Raw genomic sequence first — 19,692 nt, forward strand, 5'->3', positions numbered from 1 at the left:
GAACGAACTAGGGAAGGAAGGTGATTGATAGTATTCAGGAAATAGCCCCTGGGGCATCCTGGAAAACCTTTTCTGCGATGGCCTTTTCTTGTGCATGTGAATCCCTGGTAGCCTCCCGCTCTGTTGAGGGACTGGGGTGGTGACTAGCAGGGCTTGGTCCTCAGAACCGTCCATTAATCAGACCTTAGACTTCAGCCTGGCCATGAAGGCGCGGTAGCAACTCCCATGCAGAAAATTCGTTTTCCCTCATCCTATTCAACCCCACCCCCTTCTTAATTCGGTTTGGTTAATGGCATTAAACCAGGCGAAGAAATCATATAGATGGATTAGTCTTACTGAATCCCAGGCGGTAACTCAATTACAAGAGCCTGCTGTGGCTTTCAAGACCAGGAGTGTGGGCTCCCCCTGCTCCCAGTCCGGGTCTAAAGGTCGGCAACCCTCTAAACTCAATTTGCAGCCTCCATCCTCAGTCTGAGAGGAACTCCAGGCCCATTTTTCTTGTAAATAATATCTAATAATCTGGAGCTTGATGACACAATGTGATTATCCAACCCAAAGTTAGACCATTAATTAATATCAGTTGTCTGGGAAGGAAAATATTTCTCTTCAAATGATCGAATTCAAAAGGGTTGGAGGTTTAGATGGGTTTAGAGGAAAGGTTGAGGGAAAGAGGAGTCCTACCCCAAATCTCAGCATTGTGCAGTATACCCATGTAATGAACCTGCACATGTACCTCCTATATCTAGAATAAAAGTCAAACATTTAAAAATCATAATAATTTATACCCAATAACAGTAATCATCAATTTAGCTGCATGCTAAATGCTTTACATCATTATCTTATTCCATCTTCACAACAACCCTAAGGACATGTTTGTTCTGTTGTTATTTTCATTTCACAAATGAGGAAAATGAAGCTCAGAGAGGTAAAGTAGCTTGCCAGGAGGTCACACAGCTGGTACATGGTGGAGCATGGATCACAAAGATGGGCGGCAGGCTAGGATACCCGGTGGGTCTGTCTCTAAAACCAGTGTTCATCTGTTACACTACTTGGTCTCTCAAAACTCCTATCAGCCTCTTAAAAAGAAGTGGGAGGCACATTTTCACTGGTCCTGTCTGCGAATTCTAAACTCCTAGATCTTTTAAAACTTCCCTAGCTCAGCACATTCAATCAAAAGCATACACACACACACTCCTCTGTTGTGTACATACCATTTACTTTGTCCACATCCCCCCATTAAGTAACAAGACCTTATTTTGGGAAAAGGGTCAGTTTCTGTCTTGGAAGATATTAAGCATGGCATTGATGTGGACACCAGGTGTCTCAGCTTTCCCGCCACATTAAGATTTATAGGAGGCCGGGTGCGGTGGCTCAAGCCTGTAATCCCAGCACTTTGGGAGGCCGAGACGGGCGGATCACGAGGTCAGGAGATCGAGACCATCCTGGCTAACATGGTGAAACCCCGTCTCTACTAAAAAAGTACAAAAAACTAGCCGGGCGACGCGGCAGGCGCCTGTAGTCCCAGCTGCTCGGGAGGCTGAGGCAGGAGAATGGCGTGAACCCGGGAAGCGGAGCTTGCAGTGAGCTGAGATCCGGCCACTGCACTCCAGCCTGGGTGGCAGAGCGAGACTCCGTCTCAAGAAAAAAAAAAAAAAAAAAGATTTATAGGAAAGTTCTCTCCACAGATAAGATCCCTCTCTAAGCCCTATCAACAATGACACCTCTAGCAAGGGTAACTTCCAGCTGGAAGCTAGATATCATTCTGTTCCTTAAAGGAGACTAATCTTCAATCTATGACTAAACCCAGGTTAGTTAATATGATCAAGGTGAGTTGAGATGTCTGCTTCGGAAAATTAGTGGAGTCTATCTGTCCATAAACACAAACAGGTAAAATACAGTGTTTTTCTTCACTGTAAACCACCTTGGAAAAGAAATATCAGAAGATAAAGGAAATACATCATGCGAGAACAATATGGTGGTTTGTGTCCATATAGAGACAAATCAATGACATCATAAGGACGTTCATGTCAGAGACCAAGGATTATGAATATTCAAGTGCAGGGACAAACATTCTCATCTAAACCAAGCTTCTGAAGATTCTGCTAAAGAGGTCACTGGCAGCTTGTTCTGTGAAAGGAACGGGGGACTTTCTCTCTTCAAAGCCCCATGAGATATTTAATATGAAAAAAGTATTGTTGAAATTGACTCGGAAAAAGGCCTGCTCCAGTGTCCAGCCCCCAAGTTACTTGGTAATGCAGGATGGTCAGCTGGAAGATCTGACATCTGTGTGAGGATGGTCCAAAGGTCTTTTCCTGCCACCAAAGGGATTCAGTCTTGAAGCATCTCAAGGAAGAACTGGCTTAGCTTATAATACTTCCCCTTTCCCACCCAGATCCATCTCCCCGATCCCATTGTAGTGGAAGTACCCTCAGTTTTCAGTTTAGCAATTTGCACTTATCTGGTCACTAGACCTCTCTGTGCCTTGTCACTTTGGTAAAATGTGTCCCATTCTGTCTCTGCTGCTCTTATGAGAGAAATTCCATTGACCCGGTAGAGCATGGGGTGCAGTTATTCCGTGTAGTAGAGTGAATTAGTCCTGGAATTAAAGCGATATTCTAAAACAAAATGTTGCATGGCCGTGCCTCTAAAGAGGACTGGGTTGCTTTCTGGAATAAAGGACAGAGGCTTTACTACTTGGTAGTGAAGTGGAAAAGGTCCTAAGAGGCTCACCCCCTTGGCCCTATTATCTCAGTGTCAGTTTCCTACTAGTCTACAAATGCCTCAAGATACCAGACTCTGGATTCCAGGTTTGCTCATCCTACAGCAGCTCTGAGCAATGTTACTGGGCAAGAGGCCACATGGTTCCCTTGTCTGTGCTAGAGGGTAAAGTTGGAGTGAGCAGGAGGGCAGAGGACACATACACTTAGGGTTTTTTTTTTCTGGCATTTTTGGACTACCTGGGTGTAGAGACATTGTCATCAGGCACCACTAAATTAGATATTTTAGTGATAAGACTGCTTCTCACCGGATCAAACACGTTTTTCATTTGTGAAAACGTTTCACAGCAGAAAGCTGGTTCAAAAGGAGGCAGCCTGGCAAAAGCTACACTTCCAGCCAAGGTGCTTGAGATAAAGAAAAGCCCACTGGGCCAAGATCTGGGAGTTGGAAGCCACTTTAATTTTTACGCTTAAGTCTCAACAATTTGAATGTTCAGATCCAAACGCCAGAGCTCTGAAAGGCATTCGTTTCTGATTCAAACCCTGCAGTGTTTATCTGTATCATGATTTAAGGTTCATTTTTATGGGATCTCCGATGAGTTGGTGGATTTCTGTAACATAAGAGCTGGAAAACATAATCTCCAACTCCCCAACTCTTGGCCACCGTGGCAGTTTTAAAATGGGACATTGAAAGGTGGCCACTACGTCCTCCCTTCTTGATACTGACTGGGTTTGTAACTACTTCAGCCCATAGAGTATGGTACAAGGGCTACTCTGTTACTTTCAGGTTAGGTGAGAAGAGGCCATGTAGCTTCTGCCTGGCCCTCTTTGGAATGTTTGCTCTGGGAAAAGCCAGCTGCCATGTATGAAGTTTGTCCACACTGAGGCTGCCACACGAGAGAGTTCACATTTAGGCTCACCAGTCAACCATGCTAGCTGAGCTCCCAGATAACAGTCAGCATTGCTGGCAAAGGGAGAGATCTGTCTTGGATGTCAAGTCCAATCATACCACGAGATAACTGCAGCCCCAGCTGACATGTGACTGCAACTTTATGAGAGATCCCTCAGTGGAGAACTACTCAGTGGAGCCCTCCTCACATTCCTAACCCATAAAATTGTGAACAAAATTAAATGTTTTTAATTTCTAATTTGTTTTTAACTACTCAATTGGAGGGTAATATGCTATGCAGCAATAGTTACTGGAGTCGTGACCAACAAGTTCTCCTAATCCTGTATATATGTATATGCCACTCCACCTTGCAGAGCTAATATCTATTTCCCTCACCCTTGAATCCAGGCTGTCCTTGTGACTTGTAATGTGGCTAAAGTGATCTTATGCCCGTTTCAGTCCTCACCTTTAAGAAACTTGGCAGATGCACTTCCCTCAAGGGGAAGCCAGACACCATGTAAGAAGTCAGACACCCTGAGACTCAAGTTGTAAGGAAGCCCGAGCTGACCATATGAGGAGTCCGTGTAAAAGGGAACTGAACAATCCAGCTGATGGCAAGAACTGAGGCTCCAGATATATCACACCAATTAAGCCATCTCAGTCAGCTCCTAACCATTCAAGCTGTGAGCCTCCAGATTTCACAGGACACCAAAGAGCCATTCCTGCTGCACCCTGTCCCCATTCCCAACCCACAGACTTGTGAGCAAATTGGTGGCTGTTTTAGGTCACTTAGTTTGGGAGTGCTTTGTTACACAGCAATAGGTAACTGAAATGAGAAGTCCAGAAAGATTTTCAGATCAAATCTTCTCTGTTCTCTATGTTTGCCTGCTAAAGTTACAAGACAGAGCGATGTCAATGATGTATCCAAAAACAGCTTAACACTAAGACCTTTCCAATCTACACCAAGCAGATATGTGATTTTCTGCCTCCTGTAAAATTGACATTTGGGCCATTATAATGTGATGTTGGGATGCCTGTCAGGAATGAATATCTTTAAATGTTTGTCACTTTCTTCTCCAGTGAAGAAGGAAACAATGAGTTACAGCTTTTTTAAAAGATTCCGTCTCATTCCCAACCAATATCACCGGGCAGCACTGGATCTTCTCCCAGAATCCCTATCATTCCGCAGCATTCAGAATCACCTGTGTCAAAGAGGAATGGGTCATCAAAGTTGGCTTTTTCCTCATACCATGCTCCCGATATTCACTACATCCGAAATTGAGGACCTTGCCATTTTCTCTCCCAGGAAGTAACACACAAAAGACTTTGGACTGGGTCAGTTTCCAGAAGATTTTCAGGTCTTGTTCTTGCCTTCATTCTAGCAGTCATACTGACAATGGTAAAATAAAACGGTTCGGGAAAGAAAATTTTATTTCACAAGAAAATTATTGGATATAGTAGTAAGTTGTTAGCCCCTCGTATTTGCCTATATCTTGAATTCTTTCAACAAGATTGTAAATTCGTAGAAGAAAAGGACTGTGTGAAACTCCTCTAAGAGTAACTTGTCCCATGCCCAACATGTGGTATAACAGTGCCTGGCACAAAAGAGGCACAATAAATATCCTCATCATTATAATGTTATTTGTTTAATTTACTAGTATGTACTACATATTTATCCAGAATATGGCACTTTATACTGAAAGCAACCCTCTGAGTGAATGACTATTATTATCTCCACTTTCCAGATGAGGAAACAAGCTCAGAGAGGTGGAGCAACATATCCAAGATTATACAGCTAGTAAGAGGTGCACCCAGACAGGACTGAGGCCCTTCTGCTTCCAAAATCCCTGCTCTTTCCACAATATGACACTGAATATTTTGTTAATATTATGAAATAAAAAATACCTCTAAAATTTCCCTTAAGATAAAGTCAAACATTAGAGAAAGGGAAGAGATCTCAGGGCTTACTGGGCTTTCCTTTGTTTTCTGTCAGTGCCTGACCCCTGCCCCTCCTCACACCCCACTACCCCCCACCCCCACAGTGTAGTAGACATAGAGGAGTGCTGTCCAGATTCTCCTCCCAAGAAAGGCTTGCTGCCCAGCTGCGGGGAGTGCAGTCACTAGGTAGCTTCCGGCTCTCAGCTCCCTCACGGTTTGTCTCTGCTGCGGAACTGCTTCACCTGAGGTCATTCCCTTCCTGGGTCAGCCCACATTTCCATGCATGAGCAAAGCCTGGCCATTTTAGATCAACACAGGCACTCTGACAGACAATATTCACTCCAGAGCTCCCTGCCAGGTAGGCTAAGGCTTCGTTGGTCCTGCTTCACAGTTCAACTTCTCCCTTTGCCCAATCCAGCCTCCTCCCACTTCCTTTCACAGTTGTTGATCCCTAATGAAAACATCTTCCACCACAAACTCCATCTGCTTTCAGAGATTCCCATCTGTGACACATTCTCTCTCTGTTTCTCTCCAACCCTGTCTTACTGCCCACGATTTTGGTAAAGAAAGATTCTGGAAATCTTCCTCTTCCTCAGATAGTTGAAATGATCACTGCCTTGCCAGGCCTTCTGCTTCTGATCCTTTGTCTTCTTGGGTAGCTTCTTGGAGTCTTCTTTGGAGTGCCAGGGGTCGGGACATGTGAAGAGCCCTTATACACAGCTAGTACTGTCTACAACTGTTACATTTTAGAGAAAGAGAAGTGACTTACAGATGGTCAAGAAATAACAAGCTGGGTTTCTAATGATAAGACACTTAGACCTATACTTTCCTTCACTTGAAACTGTAACCTACTTGGTATGATTTTACATGGCGCAGAAGGGATGTGTCTGGCACATGGCTGAAGTGACTTTACCCATTACACTGTTGTCATAACTGTACCTGCCATACTGTAGCTAACTGCAGTCTTCTCTAAGAGACCTCCCTAGTCATGTACTCTTGTCAGTATCCCACGTGTGGGATTCTTTATTCTTCCCCATTTTACTTCTCCCAGCGCAGTCTCTGCTGCTACTTCCCTTTCCATGTTCTCATCCCCTCTCCCAATATGAGGATCTTGCATGATTGTTTCTTATTACATTTTTTTTCTCTTTTTATTCCACTGTATTCTATAAGGCCTTTTCCCTCCCTACATCACCCAGCCTGCAAGGTAAGAATTCACTGTTGTCTACTTTGGGGAGGCAACTCAGATCAATAATCGGAGGTTTGCCTTACTGTTGCTAGGACAGCAAAAGAGAATCTCCTTGGAGGGTCCCCACTTACTATAAAAGAAAAGAAACAACAGCATCATTTTCCTTTGCTTTAGGCATGCACCAGAAGCATTGTCAAGGCAGCAAGACTAATGACCCAAAATAAGGGAGGTAATTAATATATGGTGCTTTATATAAACTGTCATTTCATCCTTGTACCTTTTCTCAGTATTACATAGTGTCACCCTTGGTTTACAAGTAATGAAAAGAGCTTGGAAAGGGTAATTTACCAGCTTAGGTTCCCACATCTATGTAATAGCACTAGCAGTATTTGAACCCAGGTTATTCTGTGGCAAAATCCAATACTTTTTGCATATCAGATGCTGACATTGTCAAGAAGGCTACGGTTGGCATGGGCCAGAAGATTCTGAAAGAATCCATGGATAGTGAGTGATGCTTTGTCTTTTTTGGTAGTGAAGAGGACATTTCTGAAAACCACATCAAGGCACACTAATCAAGAAAGCTATGGCATTGTGACTAAGGACAGAGTAATCCTCTCCAGAGGCTTCCTTAGCCACACTCATGATCCTACACTGCTAGTCTTTGTTCTTTCTTCCGGGGTACTGTGCTGGATTGCCTGATGTCAACTCAGCGACCACTTCTGGTTAAGGCTGGGAAGTAGGTTTTCAGAAGCTCCTTCCTTGTATGGTTCCAGGTTAGAGTTTGCCACTGAGAGAAACTCACTCAAGACTTGGAATGTGGGAGTGAAGCAGAAGTCATTGTTCTCAGGAGGCTGTGACAGTCAGACAGTGTGGCTTCACAGATCTCTCTTTGAGGTCCCACTTCCTATTAGCCTTATGTAACTAGACCTGGCGACTTCTCAGAATTCTTGTGAGCTTTGGTCTCCTCACCTCCTCCAGTGTTTCAAGTTAAAGTCATTAGAGATATTTGTCTGATCCTCCAGCATTAATCTCCCAGACTTTCATTCTCCTAGCTCCTCCTACTTTTTATGAATCCAGTTTCTAAAATATATTAAATTCCTCATCATTGTAACATTTCCGTGGCTCTATTTTCATGACTGTACCCAAACTGATGCAGGTACCCACCCTGAATTCCACCACTAGTTCTGTGTTATTATAAAGTGACTCCCTAGGAAATAATGTAACTAAAGTCCATACAAAGGCCTTTTTACTTCTTCTTTAGAAACCAAACAGAAGGCTCTGGGAAGATATCAACCTAAGCATGTGTTGTTTCCCATTGTCAGCGCCAGGCTACCTGCTTCTCCTCAACCTAATGGCTATTGAAGCCTAAGGAGAAGAGCCGGATATGAGTGGGGGTCCTAGACATTGTGGGAAGACTCAACAGAAATAAGGGTTGTCAGGCTTTGCCCCTTGAGCAAAGCCTGGATCCAGCACTAGAAAGGCCCAGCACAAAGAGACTAGGAGACTGGGAAAACAACATTATACTTGTGTTCCTGGTCTCCTAAACCTTCAAGAGGCCAAGAAGGAATGAACTAAAGGAACAGACAGGGTCCCTGTAGACCTGGGAAGGCAGCAGCTTTCTCCAGGTACTAGTTTCCCACTACTCGATGGCTTACTCACCCCTGGGGAGCTCCCCTTCTAATATGAGCTGACCTCAATGTGCTGACAACAAAATGCTTTGTAACCGTTTCTGTGGGTTCAGCAATCACCAGTCAGAGAGGTAAATTGAGCAATGTATACCTAACAAAATTAAACTGATGGGAGGAGAGACAAGCGACAACTTGAAAACCATCACTACCAAGAATGATAACAAAATAGGAGCATATAAGGAGATACACGCACAGCACAAAATTGACTTTCTAGAACTGCAAACCAAAACGTGATTTCCCAAATAAACAGTTCAGTAGATGCATTTAAGAAGAGGATTATGGCTGAGACCCAAAACAGTGGCCTGTAAGATAAAGTGGAAGAAGAATCACAAAGCACAAAGTCAAAAATATAAAGACAATGAAATGATGAGGAGAAACATAAGAACCCTGGAGGACAGATCCTGAAAAATAATAAGTCTCTGAGAAAAGAGAAGAAATACAGGAAAATCTGTGCTTTTTTTTTGTTAAAGACAATGGAAAAGAGCTTTTCTGAGCATAACAACTATACAATTTAAATGAATGATTTAAAAATATGCAAAAATAACTGTTTTGGAGTATATACCCAAAGGAAAATGAATTGGTCCACTAAAAAGACACATGCTCTTGTATGTTCATTGCAGCTTTGTTCACAACAGGAAAGACGTGGAATCAACCTAAATGCCCATCAACAACAGACTATATAAAGAAAATGTGGTACCTATACACTATGGAATACAATATCGCCATAAAAAATAATGAAATCATGTTCTTTGCAACAACATGGATGCAGCTGGAGGCCATTATCCTAAGTGAACTCATGCAGAAACAGAAAACCAAATACTGCAGGTTCTGACTTATAAGTGGGAGCTAAACATTAAATACATGTGGACACAAAGATGGGAACATGAGTTGGGAGGCTACCTGTCAGATACTATGTTCACTGCCTTGGTAGCAGAATCATTCTTACAACAAGCCTCAGTGACATGCAATTTACCCATGTAACAAACCTGCACATATAGTCACCGAACCTAAAATAAAATAGAAAAGAAAAAGAGGAAATTACAAACTATACTCCTAGAACACCATTGAATCAAAAGTGAAATTATAAACTATGTAAACAGCTATTAAAAAGAACATTTTATTCCAAAACCTATGTGACACAAAGAATGTTGTACTCAGAAACAAAATTCTATTCTTTTATTTATTTATTTATTTTGACTTTAAGTTCTGGGATACACATGGTGAATGTGCAGGTTTGTCACATAGGTATACGTGTGCCATGGTGGTTTGCTGCACCTATCAACCATCATCTAGGTTTTAAGCCCCGCATGCATTAAGTATTGGTCCTAATGCTCTCCCTCCCCTTTCCCCACACCACCGACAGGCCCCAGTGTGTGATGTTCCCCTCCCTGTGTCCATGTGTTCTCATTGTTCAACTCCCACTTATGACTGAGAAAAAATTCTATTCTTAAATGTTTTCAGTATTAAAAAACAAAGATGAGAAGGTAAATGAGCTTAAAATTCATCTTAAAATATTTGGAAAAGAACGACAAATTAAACTGAAAAGAACTAGGAAAGACTTTGATAACATGAAAGCTGTAATCAATGAAATAGCCAAAAATTGTTCTTTGAGAAATAAAACAGATAATCATCTTGCAAGTGTAATTAAGAAAAAAGGAATAAATATTTACAAGACTTGAAATGAAAAAACAGACATAACCACAGAGGAGAAAATTTTAAATAATTATAAAAGAAACTACATTAAACTCCATAACAACACATTTGAAAACCTAGAGAAAAAGGAAGATTTTTTTAGAAAGCCAAATTAACCCCACAAGAAGTATAAAAATTGAATAGGTCAGTTATCAAATAAAAGAATTAAATCATGAGTAAACATCTACCACGAAACAGTCATCATAGCAGAGAGAATCATTTGTTTCAAGTCAACTCTTTTCTTTTAAAACAAGTAATTTTACTGTCATTTCAACTCTTATGGACCATAAAAAATAAAGAAAACCCCTTAATTCTTTTTTATAAAACCAACCTAAATTTAATATCCAAACCTAGAAGGAAGAACACAAAAAAGAAATCTTTAGGCACTAATTCTTGGGTGTAAATGCTGACATTCTGAATAAAACATTAGCAAATCCAATCCAGCAATCTTTCAATAAAGTATAATTATAACCAACTAGAGTGTGGTGGATTACAGTATTGGTTCCAGTTCTTCACTCCTCCCTGTGTCCAGGTATTTTTACATGGTGTACATTTCCCTGCCCCTTAACTTTGAAATCAGCCAACTGACTTGCTATGGCAAATAAAACGAGATGGAAATATGCCACTTCCCAGCCTAGGCGTTAGGAAACTTTGTGCATTTTCTCCTTCCCTCCTGTGTCTCTGCAGTCACCTCGAGACTAGCCTGGCTAGCCTACTTGCCTGGCTAGCCTGCTTGCCTTGTCAGGAGGGTAAGAGTTACTTAGGGCAGAGCTGCACTTGCCACTACAACCTGAAGTAAAGCAGCCCCAACAGACCTACAGTGACAATCAGAGCCAGTCGGCTCAACCCAAACTGGATCAGCCAGACCCCAGCTAACCTGAAGACACATAAGCAGTAACAAATGATTGTTGTTTTTAAAGCCACTGGGATTTTGACTGGTTTGTTTCATAGAAATTACTAACTGACATACATAATTGAATTTGGAAATGCAAAGGAGTTTCAGTATCGGTAAATCTATCAACATAATTAATTACATCAATACCTTAAAGAGGAAAACCATATGAGTGATGATACCAAGAAAGGCTTAAAAGTCAATTGATAAAATTCAGCTACCTTCCTAATAAATTTCTAAGTTAAATAAGATTAGAATAAAACCTTTTAAAATAGTACGGATTGTTTAACAAAAACAGATGTGAAATATAATCCCAAATGGCAAAACACTGACCTGTTCAAATAAAATTCAGAACAAGACAAGAATGCCTCTTATCTTTGTTTATTACTCAACATTGCCTTGGATGGTCTAGTTAATAAAAAGACCAAAAAGTAAATGAATATAAACATCAGAAATGATATCTATTTCTTTGTCTGCTAATGGCATATTTGTATAGCTAGAAAACCAAACACTCTAGTAAAATCGATGAGATTTATTCAAAGAATGTGGTACCATAAAGGAATACACGGTTACTGTAAAACAAATAGTGTATCTCTATTCAGACAACAAACACCAAGAAATAGAAATGAGAAACATTATATTCACAATAATGAAAATAACCTATGTAATACACTGCACTGAATTTAACAAGAAAAGCATCAGATCAGCGTGAAGAAAATTGTTCTACCTTACTGAAGGATGTAAAACATAATCTGAAAATAAGGAATGAATGAATGAATAACAAAACTTTGTATCATAAGACCTCAGTTCTCCCAGTCAATATTATTTTTTAAATTCCAATTGAAAATTCCCAGTGTGGTTTTTTTAGGAGGAAAAAAAGAGGGCATTTATATAATGTAATCTTAATGCTTATATAAAAGAATAAATATCCCAGAAAAGTCATGAAAAATAATAATAATGAGAGAGAAATATCTTAACCAGATATGAGAATATACTCTAAAGTCATTGTAATTAAATCAAAACATGGTAGTGGCTTGGGAGTAACAGATGATCAGATCAAAGGAACAAAATAGATAATGCGAAATTGAAAAGCATATTTAAGCATTTAATGCATGACAAAGGTGATGTTTCATTTCAGTGGGGAAGAGATGGATTGTTAGTGAACAGTGTGGATGCAACTGGCTATTAGCTTAAAATCAAGATGAACCTCTATTTTACACCTAAGAGCAATATAGTTTCCAGATAAATACATATTTTAATGTAAAAATAGTAAAAGTCCTGCAAGAAAATCTAGGGAACAACATGCACAATCTAGAAACGGAGAGACCTTAAGATATTTGACTATATACAATTCTTCAAAATTTTGGCAGAAGACATAATAATTAAATCAATAGGTAAACAAGGAATTGGAAACATAGTTGCTCCCCGAGAGCAGATGAGGGGCTTATAGCTAAAATATAGAAGAACCTCTTAACAATTGACAAAGAAAAACAACCCATTCAAAAAACAGGCAAACGGTAGGAAGAACCACTTCATAGAGAAGCAAATTCAAATGGCCAATGATTTTTTCAAAAGTCAGACTCATAGGTAAACAGAGAAACTTAAGTTAATGTAACAACGAGATGACTTGTTTTTATCCATAAGACTTACAAAATTTAAAAAGAGCAGTAAGATAAACTGTTGGTGGGGTTGCAAGGGGAAATTTGTACTCTCCTAAATTACCAGTAGACTTGTAAATATGTTATATGCTTTTTACAAAGCAATAAGTCAACATTTGATGAAATTAAAAACAATATGCGTATACCCTTCAACCCAGCTATTTCATTCCTAGGAACCTGTTTCAGACTGAAAAAAATCAACAGCATGTAAGGGTATATATATAAAGGTATTTATTGCTATGTTGCTCTTTAGTGGTAAAATATAAATTGGAAATAAAGTGAATGTCCACTAAAAGTGGAATGGTTGAATAAATGATTCTCTATCTATATCACAGAATGCTTTGCAGCCATTAAAAAGAATGAAATAGTGAGACTGCCATTGATTTGTAGGTTTTATTGAATGGGAGTAATAGTAACGATGATAATAGCAAACATTCATACATGGTATTCTTTTAAGTGCTTTATGTATTTTAACTAGTTGACTGCTCACAACAACTCTATGAGATAGGTTCTATTATAATCCTCATTTTCTCGTGAGGAAACTGAAGCTCAAAGAATCTAAGGCCACATAACTAGTAAAAGGCAAGAAGAGTAAGATACAAAAAGGTGTGAGTAACATGACATAATTTCTGTAAAATAATCTATAGTAAAAGACAGGCATGGGCATATGTGTATATATACATGTATATATGTTTTATATAATTATATGACACTGGCAATATGGAAATATAATACTCAGCTGGTAGCATGGATTATTATATATATATTATATGTAAAGTATATTAAAAATAATTAAGGAGCCTCAGCATTTCAAAAACAATTTCAAAGAAGTTGCAATTGCTGCTTCAGGTAGGACAAAGAAGGGAAGCCTGTCCCAAGGGAAGTCCATCCAGATCCTTATCATCAACTATCTCTTGCCCCTCCTTGGTATCCCTTGATACTGTGTTGATCCCTTCCTTATGGCGGGAGGGATCCGCATATGGCAGCGCTACTGTATTTAGAAGTGCCAGGTGCTTCCCATCCTATCTAAGCCAAGACACTCCCTGGAATACAGTCATCACTGTGCTCTGAGACTGCCCAACCGCAGAAGGCTTCTGAGATCCCACTCTTGTGCATAAATCTGAGATCTGGGATATAGAGACAGGGAAAAGACCTGCCTCATGTACATACCTCCTTGGGAAAATAAAGTTTCATCTTGGGACAAGTTCTATCCTCCCTCCCATCTACAGCAAAGAGATTTAAACTTTACCACCCCCCATTGACACAGACCAGATTCATGCTTAAGTTTACAGCGATAAATAAGCAGTGTCCTTCTTAAAGGACTCTTAAAATCTCTCAAAGAGTTTAAGTTCTTGAAGGAAAGATATGCTTTCTATATTCAATAAATATGCATTGAGCGAGGAAAATGATGACATACATGAATAAATCAAATATAAGGTAAAGAGTGAAGTGTTAAATCATAGAACTACAAACAAAATACTATAAGAGTCGTAGTAGGAAAGGGCAAACATTTCCAGAAATGGTTTTGTAAAGAGATGGCATTTGAACTAAATGCAGTGTTTCTGAATGTGTGGTCAGCATCAGATTCTCTGAGGTTCTTAAGAGCTCCAGATCTGCTGAATCAGAAACTCCAAAAGTGAGACCCAGGAGTTGGCAGTTTAAAAGAGTCTTCCACATCAATCTTATGCACACTATAGTATAGACCATGAGAAATGGGGTAGATTTGGGTGTGCAGAGAAGTGGGGAAGGACACATAGTCAAAGGCAATAGCATGAGTAAAGTTGCCAGGCATAAAAGCAAAATGGAACGCAGTGGCTAGTTCAATTCTACCATGAGTGTTGGAAGTGGGGAAGAGGAATAATGAGAAATAAGATTTGAAAGGTAGGTTAGGGCTAGATCATGGAGGGCCTGGGGGATGCTGAGTTAAAGAATTTGAACTTTATCCCAAAGGGAAAAAAATTAAGAGATATGAGACAAAACAAAAATATGAGGGCCTAGACTTTCACGGTGCTTCCCAAACCTAGCCGTGCCTCAGAATGATTGCTTGCTAAGTCTAGCTTCTGGAGCTCCACCCCAGACTTTCTGAATCAGAATTTCTGGGGATGTGGATCAGAAATGACATCTTTAAACAACCTTGTCAGGTGATTCCTGGGTAGCCAGCCTGGCATTGGTTCATGAAATGGAGTTTGGGAACCACTCCTTTACTGACAAATGCATTCCTAAAAAGTTGTCTGTATGTAGAAATTTTATTAGTGGAGTCACTATTCAAAGTAATAGGCAAGTAGACTATTAAGAGGCAACCTCCTGCAAATCTCTTTGTTCAGCAGAAGAGAAAGAAATCACTTTATTTGGAGTGTTTATATTAAATAAACACCCCATTTAAATGTAAAACCCCTGACAACTTTCCATAACATGTGACAGCACATTTGAATTTCTGGTATTGGTGATGATCGATGGTTGTACAAAAAGAACATGAGAAAAATAATTCAAAATATTTAAGTTTCCTTTAGATTTATGCAAAATGAATGGCCATAAGGTAATATTGGAAAAGAGATAGTGCTAGTAGAATAGAGTATGGCTTCAAAATGGACTTCTCTACCATGTAGCCCTTTTGCGGTTGCAGGGGAAATTGAGACACCAATATAGGGGGAAACCAGATGGTTACTCATCTCAACTCAAGCTCCAATAAGGATTAGACTATATGACTTCCAAGATTTCTTCTAGCTTTAAGATTTTAAGTTTGTGCTATTTGCACACTATCTACCTTGAAGATGGGCAAAAAGAAAAAAGTGGGCAGGGGATACAAAGTTCAAGGATCAGTCTAATTCATCTTTTCTTTTTTTTTTTTTGAGACGGAGTCTCACTCTGTCGCCCAGGCTGGAGTGCGGTGGCACCATCTCGGCTCACTGCAAGCTCTGTCTCCAGGGTTCAAGCCATTCTTGCCATTCTTGCTTTCTTGCTAGCTAATTGCTTAGCTTTTGGGTGAGAGGGTACAAGGAAAGGAATTAATTCCCAAACATTACTGTGCCTTGATCAGTGTGTTGGGAGCACGGAGTTGTACTCCCGAGTAGCTGGGACTACAGGTGCCCGCCACCATGCCCGGCTAATTTTTTTGTATTTCTAGTAGAGACGGGGTTTCACCGTGTTAGCCAGGATGGTCTTGATCTCCTGACCTCGTGATCCACCCACCTCAGCCTCCCAAAGTGCTGGGATTACAGGCATGAGCCACTGCGCCCAGCCTAATTCATCTTTCTAAAAACTGCACAGACACAGATGATTCTGAGGCTGAAGGTTTGTTTCCTAAAGCCATGTGATATTTTAAGATTGTCATTTTCCTTTAAATAAAGCATATCTGTTACTAAAGTGTCTCTTCGTTTTCATGAAAACACGTCGGTTTGGCTAGTTGGAATGTTGGCATAGTAATTTGCTTAGCAAATGCTCAAAAGTCATCGTTGAGAAAGAAATTGCTAGTGTTTAACCTTCCAACAGCCAAGCTTGCTTCTTTTCCTCTCAGAGGGTATCTAACCTCACCCCCAGAACTTTCTAGCTCCCCTTCAATTCCAGCTCCTTCCCTAATGCCCATTGCTATAAACAGGCCAGAAATCAGAGATGAGTTCTGACAGCAGTATTTCAGGAAGGAAATGGAATCCAAGCAAGTCTTTTGTGTATCTGGGTTGGAATCTCTCTTTCACAAGGTCTGTCTGAACTATAGGAATACCTGCCCTGTGCAGCTTTATATTACTCTCCACGGCTGCACAGCAGACAAGGAAAACACAGATAACCAGTGCTCTGACCCAAATTCACATTCACACAGTCATGAGTCAGGAAGGACAAGGCACCTAGAATAGAGCAGTTTCAGGTAGAGTAGTTGATAAAGGGTTAAATTTAACACTGAGGTGCTTTCTTGCTAGCTAATTCCTTAGCTTTTGGGCGAGAGGGTACAAGGAAAGGAATTAATTCCCAAACATTACTGTGCCTTGATCAGTGTGTTGGGAACATGGAGTTGTATTTTTATTTAGACATCTGCCCAGACATTTGTCTCCCCACCCTAGGCCAAGGAAACCTGGGCCTGGGTTACCTAAGAGGATACCAATTCCCATAGCATTTTCCCCAATGAGTTTGGTTTCACCTACCTTAGAAGTGGAGATGCAATGGGCCTGGTGGTGAGGAACGAGCAAGATTCCACCATGGACCAAAATCTTAAAAGGCCCTGTTGTTATTAGTGCCCACGGTCACTTGCTCCCAGGCCAGGGGTAGGAAGCTTCTTGGTCATGTCGTCACTGTGCGTTTCTGCGGTTTGCAATAGTCTGCATCTGAGCCAAAGCACCCCCAACACCCTAATCCCCTCCTGGCTTCAAGGGCTCCAGGCTGGAAAAGCAAATAGTCCAGAGTGATTGCAGGGGCCAGTGGACCCTATGCAGTTCATATCAGACTGTTCTGAGGAGTGGTAAGTCACTGGGTCTATATTGCAGCTATTTTTAGTGAAACTGAATTCCTTCCCCAAGTTCTCTTGCTTCCAACTTGTTCTAAGTGTGGGAGACCAGCTGTGGTCAGATCATCTTACTGGACCAAGGCTCTGTCAAGGCGAAGGGATGAAATCAGGGAGGTGGAGCAAAGAGCTCGTGGCTGTTGGCGCTTTGGCTCTTTCTCACTGTCTCAGACATCTCCAGAGCAGTAGGATCCTTTGGAAAGGAAAGTGTCACTACACAGGGGGTGGGGATTTCCCTCTAATCTGGCAGAAACTTGACAGGTAGATGACATGAGAGGGAAAAATCGAGAAACTGGCAGACCTTTCTGTTTTCCCCCTCAATTCCTAAATACACACACGCACACACATATCAGATTCTACAGGCCAAACCCAGATCTTGGACAGACTTGCCAGAAGGGTCTAGAAAAGAATGTCATCATCCATGAGCCAGGCCAGAGGTGAAAGTGTGAGGAGGACTAGTGTCTAGTCACTTTCCAGCTGTCATTTGTTATTCTAAGAGGGAGTTTTAATGGGGAAAAAAATTCCAGGAAGATTGATTTTGGCTTTGAACTTTGGCAAGAAATGTTAATTCAGAAGAGGCAGAAGAAGAGTTGGGCTCCTGAGAGTGCCAATTTCTTTCCCTGGCTTCATCTAGGTAAGTATTTGACCAACTGTGGGCTATGACCCATTAGACAGTAATGAAATCTATCTAGTGGGCCATCATCAGCATTAAAAAATGAAAACAAAAAATTAAAACGTATAAAATTATTTTAAAAAGTTTCACAGAAAATACTCACCGTTACTATATGCAATGGAGTGTATTCCACACAGTATGTTCTGTAAAACTTTCGTTTCTTCTATGTATATGTGTACTCAATCGCTGCATAAAATGTATTTTTTTTTACTCTTGGTCACCATAAAATTCTACTTTTTTGGAAAACACTGATTTAGATGATTCGGTAGAGAAGCTCATGAAGATAAATCATTTAGCACTCCCAATTTTATAAATACTACTACTGTTACTATAACCACTACCTTAGGGGTGTTCATTTTATGTCAGCACTATTCTAAGTATTTCGTTTTCATCATTTTCTTTAGTTGTTATCATAACCTTCTGTGATAAATTCATCTCAGTTTCACAGAAGCAACAGCAGAGGCTCAATATCAAGTTCAAGACCTATCAAGAGGAAGTGCTGGGGTATAAACATAGGTCTGTCTGTCTCCAAAGTTCGTGCTCTAAAAAATTCTACACTACTTCCCTCCTTAATTGGTCAATACATAGTTAATTCTATTTGCTAAACAGATACGAAAATCTTGGCTGTGCTGGTAGCTTTATGTAAAATCAAATGAAAATGTTTAGAAAAATAATTTCAGATTCCGAGAAACTTCTAGTAACCTCTTATTTAAAAAGATGGTTTAATTTTGAATTAGTTCACTATTTTACTCAGAACCTCACACCCCAAACTGAGCCTCAAGACTCTCTAATGGACATCTGAAAGATCAGCTGAAGGAATATGATTTTAAGGCACTCTATTTTCATGGCCTTACCCCTCTAGTTACTTCCATTCTAATCCACACAGAAATCTTGTCCCAGGGCGCATTTGGTTTTTGTCTTTTTATAGTTTGAGCTAAATCAGTTCCACCACTTTTTGAGTTGATGAGGAAAAAAATCATAGTTATTCTACTTCCAAAATAAGCTTCTCTTTTGGGTACACAGAAAGCTCAGAAAAGGCTGAAACTTTCAAACTTCCCACTACACATATGGGGACTACTAGGTCCTCATTAGTTTCAAATTTACTTTAAAAATTCCTAGTGATTTGCTCATTTTGCAAACTCCTATGTTCTGTTGTCATTTTTGTAATTTCATGGCGCATACTCTGCGTGCATGCCCAATATGTTACAGACCAGAGGTACTGGTTTCCATGAACTGGTTTCATGTGGAAAGTGTGTTGTGGGGAGAGGGAGAAAGATTAAGTAGGAGGAAAATATTGAATACAGCCTCCTGCAGAGCCCCTGTGGGAGTGCAGGTGAGATGAAAGATGCCCCAAAGGGAAGTATTTCCTGGCTGCTTGCGTGGATCAGAGCTACACCACATGGCTACCGGCTTCACAATGGTATTTTCTCCAAATCAGGGAAAGCTGAAACCCGACCTAACTGGCGATTAGCTTCTCTGTAGCAGATCCTGGCCTTTCATCAGAGCTGCTCTGATCTTCTTTGTTTGGAATGAAAACTAATTGACTCATAAACACATGCGGAATTTCCAGGCAAGAAGTTCTCCATTGTTACCAGTGACATGGCCAGATGCTGGGGTCACAGGTGCTGTCAGGAATCCAGCCCAAATCTCAGTTCCCCACCATGCAGGCCCTGCAGCTTCCTGGCTGGGCTTGGCTCTTAGGGGCAGACATTCACCCCCACCTGTAGCCACATCCTTCCGATGCTTTTCAAAACAGGAACAGTTGTCTCAGTCCTTGCATTCTCCTGGCTATTCTATTTTTGCCGGGATGGAATAGGATATTGCAGGGCTTCTCCGGCCAGAGCTGGGCAGACTTGTCTAAAGGGAGCCC

This window comes from Colobus angolensis, unplaced genomic scaffold (assembly GCF_000951035.1).
Source record: "Colobus angolensis palliatus isolate OR3802 unplaced genomic scaffold, Cang.pa_1.0 Scaffold401, whole genome shotgun sequence".
In the NCBI taxonomy this organism is placed as follows: Eukaryota; Metazoa; Chordata; class Mammalia; order Primates; family Cercopithecidae; genus Colobus; species Colobus angolensis.